We start from the raw sequence: 12,265 nt of genomic DNA, 5'->3' as shown, positions 1-12,265 counted from the left end.
ACGGCTGGACATCAGGCTATCGAGGGGAGGGGAGAGAGGGAAGCTTTGATGGCTCTGGAAGACCTGAGGGTCTGCGTGGTGCAGAATTGCCCTGCCCTGGCACCAAGATCTCCACCCATCTCTCCTGCCATCCCCAGCACCTCACTTAGGGATGCTGCCCAGCCCCACGGTAGCTTGCCTGCAGCAGCTGCTGTACCCAGACCGTCTGGTCCTCAGCAGTGCCCTTTGGGTCCCTGAGGTGCAAGGTCAGCACGAGGCTGACGCCCAGACATCCCAGCAGGGCTTTTGTTACTAGTGGTTGTAGCGGCTGGTGCTGTGCTGCTGGCCAGGCTCTGCACTTGGGGGCCAGGATGTGGGTGGCTGTGCCTCTATCTGTGGCAGAGCCCCCAGACCCACACCGGTAACCGGGGGCTGTTGTGGTTCTTGTCAAAGTTAAGCCCAGTGGAGGATGAATCATGCAGAGAGTATCCCCACCAAAATATCCCTTCCAGAGCCAAACCTGAGGCCATTCTGCCTAGCACCAGTGAGAAAAAATGGGGTTTGTTTAAACATAGAGGGTCAGTGTCTCAGCTGGTCTAAATCAGCAAGATCCATGAAGTCAAACAGAGATGTTCTGATTTGCAGGGACTGCGGATCTGGCCCATAGTTTTTAACTAGATGTGTCCTCTTTAAATCACAGGAAACAAATTTGTGGTGCGGGGTGGGGGAGAGACTTGCTCTTTGGGAACGTCCCATAAAACATCATTTCCCCTGTCCCTCATCTCCTCGCCCACTCCCACATGCTGTGACAAAGCTGGGCTGTTTCCTAGTGGGATGAGAGGTCAGGGTGGGCAGGGCTATTTAAGCTCCATAATAATACTTGGAAATAAAGTGAAACTTAGAGCAGTCAGTCGTGTGTACCAGCTCGTAGGCCTGTGCCCAAGGGAGGGTGAGGGTACCTTGTCCCCCCAGCCACTGGCACAGTTTCGTGGGCAGAGAAGCAGATGCTTTGGGGACTTTGTGCCAGAGGAGGTCACCAGGTGATGGCTCAGGTCCTGCGGCAGCCAGGCTGGGGGTTATTATCCTCCACCCCTTCCTGGCCTGGGGGGATATTGTCCATCATTCCCAGGGCTGTCTGTCTCTTAGACACAGCAGGGAGGACCCGTGTGTGTATGTAGAGAGGAAGCACAGGGACCACGTAAGGGGTAGGCACCCGAGGTGCTGCAGGGTGCAGAGCCTGGCCAGAGCTGTGATGTTGCTCCAAGAGAAGGTTGGAAGAGCAGGGCTGTAGAAACACAGGAGGTATTTATCCTACAGTAGGCATTGGTCACCAGTGCCGAGCCCTCCTTCACCAGCACTAACATCAGCCCAAACGGAGGAAGAAATAGGGGAAAGGGAAAGGATGGATCAAGTCTCCTCTTACACCAGGTGTCGTTATCTTGCTGTGGCTTGTGACTTATTTCTGAGATGCATGTGACTGTCTGCTCCATGCCCAGTCCCAGGAGTTTTCCTTCCTTCGGTCCTCAGCCAGCCGAGCTGGAAATAGGACTGGTGGGGACCACGTGCAGCAGCACATGCTTCACACGGCTGCTAAAAGCAGCACCTTCCTTTCCAGCACTTCCAAAGGGTGAAGGGTGCTGTAGGAAACTCCTTGCTTTGGCTCTGATCCTTCTGCGTGCCAGTGTCTGGACCTGGTGCCGACCTGTCTCGCTCCAATCTTTCACCAGTGTGACCCTCTGGGCACCAGTGCTACCAGTCCTGACGTAAGCCCACCTAAGAGCCAATGCTGGCACTCTGACCCCATTTTTGTTTAATGCCTCAGGGGGTCATTTGAGGCTTGGAATAAAGAGGGACTGGATTTCTTTAACATATGGTCATTCTTGGACAGTGGAAATACCATGACAAGAAAAATTCTTGGATAATCTTAGCTCTGGTGTGAGTCTCCTGAGGCGTTAGGAAAAAGGAAGCGCTGATAACTAACTACAGATATGGACAGAGGTGTAGAGGTAGCTAGATTTATTTGCATTTACACAGGAACTACTCTTTCCTGCAGAAATACAACACCCAAAAATAATAATTATTATCAGCAGACATCTTTCATCATTCCTTCACTGTACAGTGCTGCAAATCTTCATTGGCCCTGTGCTGGATGGAGGCTGAGCTGGATGGAGAGACCTTCCTATTCCCATCTGCACCATCCAGCTCCAACCCAGCCTGTTTCCACTGCATGCATCAGATCCCATGGGTTAAACAAGGGATAGAAACCCTCTCTGAGTACTGTCAAAGCCTGGCAGTTGGGCAGGGAAAACACATACTGCTTGGGAGGGAAGCCTGAATTTTGGTGGTGTGCTGCACAGATCCAAGGTGTGGGTGGGACCTGCTTCTCCCATCCCAAGGACATGCACCTGGGCCTCTCCTTAACCAGGGAAATCAACCACAGCTGATGCTGCTGCACCACCCCCTGGTAAAAGCACACTGGCTGTACAGAGCTGTTTTGGAGTTCATTGCCCAGGTTTTGTAGCTGGTATCTGTCATCTCATTTATCCATCTCTACCAACTTTGGCAGAGGCTGGTCTCCAGCACAGCCTGCCTCTGCTGGAGGCTCGTAAGTGATGTGGAGGAGCAGAGAGTCTGAGGCAGAGGTAAATCTGAGCTCATCTTATCTCAGAGGTGGCTGGTCCTCTCCAGCCAGCATCTTCTTGTGTTGCTTGGAACAGTAATGAGAAGTTGGTAAACACCAGCTGTTCTGCTAAGCAGAGGTGGGTGAAGTATATAAACTGGGTAATTTAGATTAAAAATCATTTATTTTCACAGCAACCTGGGTTTTTGTTCAGTGATAATTGGGATCATAAATATGTATGCCAGAAGGCATATCGGAGGTTGATGCTGGGAGACTGAGCAACAGCCAAGAGTCACTAACTGTAACTGCATGTGCTTAAATAAACCTTCCCTTCCCTGCACTAAGGTAAGGTGGGCAGCAGCGCAATGCAGCCTGTGTGTGCTGAGGTGGGGGGGCTATGCCTGCACTGCTGGTGTCCCTGCCCTGAGAGCTTGCCGTGTCCCTGGGGGAGGGGAGAAGCAAAACCAAAAAGAGAGGAAGGAAAGGGCAGCTGGGAAGTGACCAATGACTGTGGACAGGGAATAGTAAGGCCAGATGTAAAAAAAAAAAAATAATCCCAGCAGAGATTGAATACTTCTTGTGCTGAGATAGCATTAGGCATGGGTCAGCCCTGGAGCTGTCATCTCTGCTATCACTGGCCACAGGGCACCCAGATATCCCCAGGACTTACCCGCACTGATCTCCAGCGTCACCTTCTGCTCTTGTGGGCACTTTGCATTCAGCAGGACTGATGGGAGACCAGTGCTGGATGCTGTGCTGGGCTTTGCCAGGGAAAACATCTCTCTGGGAGTGGAGAGGGCAGAGAGAGTGAACTGGTAAACATGGTACAGAAAACATTATCCCTTCCAAGTGTACAGCTGGTAGGAACCATGTGTGCTAGAGACAGGGACACATGGAAGGGCAACTGGCTGTCCTGGGTACCAGCTGATGGGCAAAGATCTCCATGTTCCCATCTTGTCCCAGCTCTGCACGCAAACACGATGTTGCTGGCATGCGCTAAGGGTCCCAGCTAAGCTGCTTATAGCTCCCCAGCTCCCTCCTGCACACTGTCCCAACAACTACGGCTCCTCTGAGAGGGAAACACGGGCAGGAAACCTGGCAGCAAGAGGCTCCCCTCACTGCAGCACTGGAGACAAGTGTAGGAAACGGCGCAAGTGCCAACAATTCCTGTCACACTACAGGAGAGGGGAAAAATAAAAAATAAAAAAGACTCTGTATTTGGCTGCTGTGAAGGCTGTTGGGATACAGTCCAGGAATTGGGATGAATACAAAGAAATGAGTGCCTGAGCACCAGATGATTTTTGAGAAAGGAAGAATAAATTCTTACATAACCAAATTCCCTTTGTGCACTGGTTATGGGGTAGTTGTTTTATTTTGCTATTTTGTTTTGGGTTTTTTTTCTTTCTTTTGCACCTGCTCTGATAGTGGTGTTGGAGCCACACAAGAATGCATAAACATACATTGGTGTGTAGGGAGCAATGGCTGCACCATTTATGTCCTGACTCTAAGGTTTAATTCTGTCTAGGATGCCTTCAGTTCCTTGCAGCTGGCTTTTGAATTGCAGCATGACTTTTTTCTTACTGCTGTCCAAGGTTTAAGCCATGCTTGATCCCAAAGTATTGGTACAATATTAATCAGGTTAAAAAAGCCCCTTGCTCCAGTGCTTTGGGAGGGATTTGCAGAAGTTCCTATATGACTCCAGCATGTTAGGCTTGTGTTCTTCTGAATTTTCTTCCAGACTTCCCTAACCCATCAGCTGGGCTTTCCCATCTTGTCCATCTCATGATCTGACAGAAGAATAAACTGTGTGCTCTGGTGATGGCTACACTTGGGGCAGACCACACTGGAGCACCGCTGAGGTGCAAGGCACCTGCAGGGATGCTGTGTATCCCTGGGCAGCCAAACTCAGCAGAAGTGTCATTGCCTTCTGAGTCGTCTTTTTGTCCTCTGTGTCTGCATCATCTTATGTCTATTTTGGAAGCTATTTGATACTCCAGAAGCTTCAGTCTTTGGGGATGACAGGGCCTGCTTTGTACCTGACTTCTTCTGCAGAGTAGGGTTTCTGAGTCTGCTCTGGCTTCTGTCAGTCTTTTCCTTCTGTGTCCTGCTGAACTCCTCCTTAAAGTACCTTTGTCTGGAATTGACATCTTTTCTCCTTAAATCTCCTTGATGCTGTCTTGATAAACTAGTAGACATGAGCACTAGAAGTACAGTTTGTTCTCAAATTCTTCCCAAACCTGCCTTGAAAACTGGCACACAACTACTTTTCTGATGCCATGTCCCTCTGTGCTCTTGGCATTCATCTCAGATTGGAAATCTCTTGATCTTGCTTATCCGTTGTATTTTCATGCGGAAGGATACAATGGATAAAGAGACACTCAGGCAAGAGTGTGTATTAGATACTTTACAAATCCTAATAATGTCTGAAAGGACATCTGGTGATTTGCATTTTCTTTTTGGCAGGAAGGCTGTGTCAGCCTTTGGAAGTCAGCAGGTGTCCCTTCGATAGTGCCACAGTTGCTGAAAATTTCATCTTGCTTTTGTCCAATCGGAAACCTGCTCCTGCCTCTCCTTGAAGACCTAAGCCAGGGCTGTGATGGGTGGTGTTTCAGTGCCTTACCCCACCATGTCATCTGCTGTGACATTGTCCTGCCAGCCTGGCATGCTGCTGGCAGTCCCGTTCTTCCACTTGCATTTTAACAGGTTTGTGACTGTCTACATCTGGCTGATGGAGAAAGAAAATGTCACGTGAAGGACTGAGAATGGGTGATGGTCTCTGCCTTGTTGGTGGAAGGGCTTCTCTTCCACTTCACTTCGTTACCTCCCTTATTTTTACTTGCAGTGCAGTACATCTTCCCTGGGCAGATCCTGTACTGCATGAATCATTCCTTTCTTTTTATTGGTACCATTTCTGTAAGAGTCCTCCTCCTGGAAATCCATCTCGGGTACTTTACTCTGTGTTAGTAGAGGCATGTCACGACATGTCACTTGCATTTGGGACTCCTTGTGTTTTTCTTCTGCCTGTAATACACAAGGACTTTCTCTGAGGTTTGGTGGCACCAAGTTTGTGAGCTGGTGGTATTGCCTACAGTAACCAAAGTCTACAACTGCATTGCTTCCCATGGGGTTGTGGGAATTTCCACCCTGCAGCTCCTGCTGTGGTTGTGCCAGCATAGACACTTCAGCGTGGCTTTGCCTGCTTGGACTGTGCCATCTCCACCTCCAGAGTGCTGAAGAGGTTTCTATCCACTCACAAATCCCCTGATGTTCTGGTGCCATTTTGACACTGAGGGTGAGGTTGATCTGCACGCAAGTCCCTTGCTTTGCCTGAGCTAGTCAGGGCACTCATTTTTCTGCAAATTTGCACTACCAGCAGTGTCACCCACGGGCACAACAGAAACCTGCAGTCATGGCTTTGACAGGGTGGCTCTTTCCCTTGCTTTTCTGCTTTGCAAGCTTTAGGATAACAATTTCTTTTGCCATAGTGACTGTACAGGAACTATATGCATATCATTTTCCATTGTCATGTTTTTCTGAGCACCACCCACAGACCTTTCTCTGCAGTTATCTTTCTCTTCTGCATTTTATCTCTGCATATTGTCTTGGATGTGTTTTGCTTTTTTCTCTCATTTCCTCTGCTGGACTGTGGAATATTGCTGAGCCTGTTTCAGTTGCCCAGCAAGCATGCCCCTAGGTGCCCTTTTTCAGACAAGCTCCGTCTTCCCATTCTGTAGTGAAAAAAACACAGCTCTGAAGGCTGCATTATCTTACAGATCAGGTGTTTTGTGAACTTCAGCCATAAACAAATCTGTTGCTTTCCAGGCTCACAACTGGATGTTGTTTTCCTGGATCACAACTGTTGATAAGAACCTGCTCACCGATAGCAGACACAAAGCCTTTCCCAGGCCTACCTGTCACTTCTGCAGGTGGGATGTTGAGGGATCTTCCAGAGCTGCTAGCAGCATATGCACATGCAGTGTTTCCCCATTTCTGCTTGTAACGCTGCTGCTCTGGCTTCACGACCCTCTCCCAGCCAGCCTTGCTACAGTTCAGCTCTCTTCCCATCGTACTCTGAAGAATGCCCAATTGCTATACATTTCCCTTCTCCTGTCGAAAGCCTTGGGGCCTGGAAGCTGGTGTGTTGCTCTGCCTGCTGTTTTCTGGGTGCTGTTTGTTTGGTTTCTGTTTGCCTTGCTGGGTTTCTTGGCTCTGATTGCCTGCGCCTGTGGGAGCCAGCTTGTCTCTGAACCCCGTTAGTGCCCCAGCCTAAGAAACAAGGAAGTGGCACGTCACAGCCATGCTTTTAGCCAGCTCTGCTCTCAGGATGACGTGACTACATGCATGTGGCTCTGGACCCACTTGCTGAGGGGCAGAAGCTGTTTGCTTTGCTGTGAGTGCCAGGCTAAGACAGTCTCTGTGCCTGTACCTGGTGCTCGCCACAGCAAGCTTGTGCTGGCTCAGCACATGGCACAAACCCATGTTTCCCTGCTTGCCCTCTACTCCAGGTCCTTCAATGCTGCCTGGAAGTATCAGTCCCTGCCAGTATCTACAGTCCCAGGTATTGCCTTTATTGCTTGAGCATCCTAATGAACCATGGGGTAGCTGCTAGTGCACCTTTGGCAAGCTTCAGTGCTTGGTCCAGGACAAGGCACTGAGGAAGCTGCAGGTGCTGTTTCCTATTCCCCAGTCACATATCTGCCATGTGTTACTGTGGGAGCCTGGATTTGCTTGATTTGGCCATCTGAAATGGCCAGTATCTGGCTTTTCCCAGGACTACAGGAGGCACAGAGGTTGCAGGGCTTGGTACCAGCAGCTGAGAGCAAGGTAAAGCACTGCCTGGCTTGGGCAGCACTGCTCTGACCCCTCACCAGCCTCCCGGCATTCTGGAACAAGTGTCCAAAGCAAATTTACACAGTGGTGTAAATACCCATTCCCTGGACATTGTGTTTCTGCAAGGGCATTGCACTGCCTGAACTACAGGGAAGGGGAAACATTCATAGCTTCTCTGTAAAGGACAAGGAGATGAAGATGCTCAGATGGCAGGTAAATAGGTGGGAAATGATGGGAGGTGGGTCTGGGAGGTTTGGACCATAGGTTAGAGAGAAAATATCAGAGAACTGCACTTTTTTAGATGGCCGAGATGTTACCAACACCCCCTTGCCCAGACCAGTGTGAGTGCCTGTGTGCAGCGGGTGTATGTGAGAGAGGGAGAGAGAGAAGCTCAAGAATAACAGCTCATTAATATTTCCTGCTCTCCAGGCTAAAGGCTATTACCTTGAGCAGCCTCGCAGACACAGGTCTGCTCTCACAGGCATCCTGAACCCATCCCCTGCCAAACCACAGCTGCCATTCCTGTGTGATTGAGGGGAAATGGGCCCTTTCCTTTCCCTTGCCTTCAAACAAGGGTGAGAGGCCTTGGCTGATGCAAAAAATAAACGTGAACCATGACTAGGACAAAGGCGAGTCACTGGGCCAGCTGCTATTGTAAACAGTGCCTTTTCTCCCCTCCCCAGGCACCAGGCTTTCCTGGAGGTCCCCTCCATTCCCTGGCAGCCTGGCTCTTCTCCCTACATGGGGCTTCCCTGCCTTCTTTTGCGTGTCACTTTCCAAAAAGCTCACAGCTGGGCTGATATGCAGAGCAGTGCTGTCCAGTATCTGTGTGAGAGGAAGAGGATGAAGGCAGCAGAGAAAGGGAACCGGAGTCACTATTCACTCCCGGGAGCTGTGGGGATTTGAAGCATTGCTCTGGTGCCCCTCCACCTGCCACTACAGGCTTCCCTGGACATCCCTTCTCCAGGCCCAGCAGCAAAGCCCGTCTGTACCTGTCATCGCAGGGAGCTGCCCAGGAGGCATACGCTGAGCTGCTCAGCTCACTGGTAGCCCATTCGCACTGGGCTTTGGAGCAGATAATGTTCCTGCTCTGCCCCATCTTGCTCACAAGCAGCAGAAGAGGAGGAAGGAATGGTACACGGAGAGAGATGCTGGCCTGAAATCAAGTGCTAGCAAGATGGAATGTCCTTAGTGGGGAGATGCTTTGCAGCTCTCCTTTAGGATGGAGGATCCCTCGGTCAGCTCTCCGGTGGTGCTTCAGTGGGGGAAAGATGCAGCGCAAGTCCCTTCCAGAAGGCTGCAGGCAGCTGCCCTCAGTGTCACCCTGTGTCTGGGTGTTGGTGTCTCCTAGGAGAGGCAGCGTGGTGAATGACAGGGGACAGGGCTGCAGGTGACCACCTCATCACCCTCGGCTTCTTGTAGTGAGAGAAGTTGGCTGATCTCAGTCCACAGTGGCCTGTAGATGCAGAGATGAGCCAACACTCAATTCACTTAGGAATGTGGCATGCAGCCAGCCTTGTCCCTTTCTCTTTTAAGAAGCATTAATTAGGCTGGATTTACTTGGCTAAGGGACGCCTTGAGTCAAGACATGTCCGGTGTAACTGTTTATGCATTGTTTCTCATGCAATTAGACTGCAGTAAATGATAATCATTATCAGCTTCTGACACTGAGATTGTGTAAACATTTAAATTACCCTTCTGGACCTCAAAAGGCTCATCCAGCGAGGCTCGAGCAGCTCCTCTGCCCCCACCGAGCCCAGAACCTTGTGCCCTTGCCCCTGGGGAGCAGCTGGCAGTTCCTGATGGCAGGAGGTTGGTTGGGGGAGCTCTGCGCTCCTGCCTGGCCTCCCACCGGGTGCACCTTTGCGGTGTTAAGCAACTCAAAGCCTCACCCTAGGAGCGAGCAAGGGCCAGCCTCAGTGAACTGTAAGCTGTGCTGGGATGCATGCTGTAATTTATGCCTATTTGTGTGCTAATATTGATAGAGATGGGCTTTGTTATGGATATGAAAGTGGCAGGGACTGAACTGCAGTCCAAAAAAAGCTACGGCTGCTTCAGGCGATGTCCTTCAGGCTGGCAGGCTCCGATCTGCTGCGGACATGGCACATGCAGACTGTGCATCACGCTGTGACTGATCCATGGTGTTTCCCTGCTGCAGGGCAGAGTTTTCAAAGGTCTTGAAAGCAGGTAGTGCTCCAACAACCTCAGCTATTTCCCCTATTGTACCTTTTAAAATCCCAAATCTTTCCTCATTTTTCAAGTTTTTAATCAACATTAATTCTGAAAGTTATAATTCTGGGCTCCCCAGGACACTACCACGTTCCCCTATTGGCCCTAGATCTCCTGGTTTAGCCTTTTAGAAAGACATCCAGTCCCAATTTTCAAAGCCTGCAAGTAGTAGCGAATCACTCCATCCCTGTGCCTGCTGTCCTGCTATTTCTTACCCTGCTTCCTATTCCAAATTTGTCTAATTTCAATTTCCAGGCTCTGGATCTGCCTGTGTCTTCTGCTACTCAGTTGAAACCCTTATCATCACAAAGCTTTTTCTAAGCTGGCATTTATAGTCTGTAATCAAGTTACCCATCTGTCTTCTCTTTTTCCGAGAAAATAGATTGAGTTTCTTTAACCTGTTACCGCAAGTCCAGGTTGCCAGACCCTTTTTCTTTTCTCATGTACAGAGTGCACCTTGGCAAGAGTTGTAAGTATCATATATGTACCGAGGGAGCTTTTTAAGGGGAGGAGAGAGAACTTCTCTCCAAAACTGGCTGAATTTGGCCGTTCAGATTGGCATCGCACTCACCAGTTTTGATACTGCTCCCACATATTAAGAAATGTGTTTAATGTTCAGTTCCACTGGTTAATAAACATGACCCTTTTCTGGCTGCTTTTAGTTAGGCAAGATGATTGTTTATACTGCAAAATTCAGCCCCTGTCCTGAAGCTTTTACAAGCTCACGTAAGACAAGGTACAAGGGATGCCATGTACAATGGCAGATGAAAAAGCACCAGGGGAAGCGACAAGAGGAACACCTGGGCACAAATGCCTGCTTCGTGCTTACAAAGATGGCTAAAGCCACTTCATGTTTTTAGAAGAACAAAGTGCTGACACGAGGGAAGCATCAGCCACAGGCACATGCAGACAGCCAAGGAGCAACACAAGTCTGGGTACAGTAGGTGCATCTGAGCGTGCAACTGTGGCTGCGTGGGAGCCCAGCGCTGGGAGCCAGCCCAGGTCTCTCTTGGGGCAGGCAGCCAGAGTCTCCTTCAGCTGCTCCTTCTGGGCAGGAGTGTTGCTCGGTGTGCTGGGAAGAGCTGGCTGAGGATGTCGGGCTGGGGGTACGGAGGTGGCAGCAGAGGAGGAATGGGATACGGGGGGAGAATTGCTGATGGGGATGTGCATGGGGATGGTTTCGGTGGGTGAAGGACAGTCCGTACACCAGTTTCTTGGCTCTTGTTCTGCGACAGATTGGCCGCGCCAGGCTTGTAGGGCTGCAATCGCAGCTCCCAGGGATGTGCCACAAGTAGCCACAAACTCGTTATCATTGCTCAGTGACCTGTGAACAAGTCTGGCCATGACTGTACTTCCCGCCCCCGCAGATTCATCAGCTCTCACCAGTTTGAGATGGCCAAAGAAGTGACGAAAGAGATTTTAAACCCAATCTGGGAAGTTCGAGTCTGCGGGAGATTTCCCACAGCCCCCCAGTGAGTCCGTCTGCTGGCGGAGCAGTGCCGGCGTGTCGGTGCCGTAGCCACCGCCGCCTGGAGCTGCCTCTCCCCTGCCGTGCCGGACAGGGGCTGCGGGAACAGCACGAGAGGTACTGGGGCATCGGCTTACTTGGTTCATCATGAAACAAAACATTCAGACAGGCAGGTCCTGGGGTAGCCCTCTGTCTGCTTAATTTGTCCTCTTCCACAAGATCAATATAGAAAGCTTCACTCTGAAGAGGCTATTCTGCATTTTCTGCATTTTTGTTTTAGGGTGCAGGCAGGCTTTCATGGGAAGGCTAGGGTCTGCACCCAGTGGGTTGGCCCAGAGCATGAGTTTGTGAGGGACAGCATCTGAAACTCAGAGGCTGCCTGAGAAAAACACGAGCCGGGGCCGGCAGGTGGAAAGGCTTCACGTGGCCAGGCGGAAAGGGGTTACCATGGCAAGGAGCACCGGCTGCTCCGAAGCGGGGCTGTGCTGGGCCACCCTGGAACTCTTCCAGAGAGAAGACCAAGCTGGAGCCTGTAGAAATCGCTGCCACCCGCCAGAGCTGCTTTACATACAGGCAAACATCAGCTGAATTTGTTAATTCAGTTTTTACTAAGACAATAATTGCATGTTTATTAAAAAACCCCAGATTTTTAAAAATGACTGATATTCAGTAACTGCCCAGGAGACATGGATTGATTTCCTGCTCGTCAGCCAATCTTTAATTATCATTATGCATCATTGTATTTAGTTTCATAAACAAAAGGCAATGAAAAACAAAGAGATTAACATTAGATACCTATAACTTAATTTACGTGTAATAGCTTTATTAGCTCAAAGCCTGGAACGTTCCAAGGGAGTTTTACCTCGCATCCTCAAGATACACGCGCTCATGATAACTCTATGGCAGCTTTAAAAAAGTGGGTGTCACGCTGCCGTGAACCGAGGCAGACTCCCAGAGAAGCCAGCGATCTTCTCCCACCCCTCCTGCGGATGTCCTGCAGCGGCAGGCACTTGGGGCGGCAGGAGCACCCCGGGGTTAAACAGCTTTGAGTCTCTTCCGAGGCCTGTGGTGTTCTCACTTTAAAAGTGCTCGTATTTCAATGTATATTAGCACGTTAGCTCTGAAAGCTTGCCCCACGC

This window comes from Haliaeetus leucocephalus, unplaced genomic scaffold (assembly GCF_000737465.1).
Source record: "Haliaeetus leucocephalus isolate CR32 unplaced genomic scaffold, Haliaeetus_leucocephalus-4.0 Scaffold656, whole genome shotgun sequence".
NCBI classification, from domain to species: domain Eukaryota; kingdom Metazoa; phylum Chordata; class Aves; order Accipitriformes; family Accipitridae; genus Haliaeetus; species Haliaeetus leucocephalus.
The sequence above is the reverse complement of the archived record's forward strand: the minus strand, read 5'-3'. Positions refer to the sequence as shown.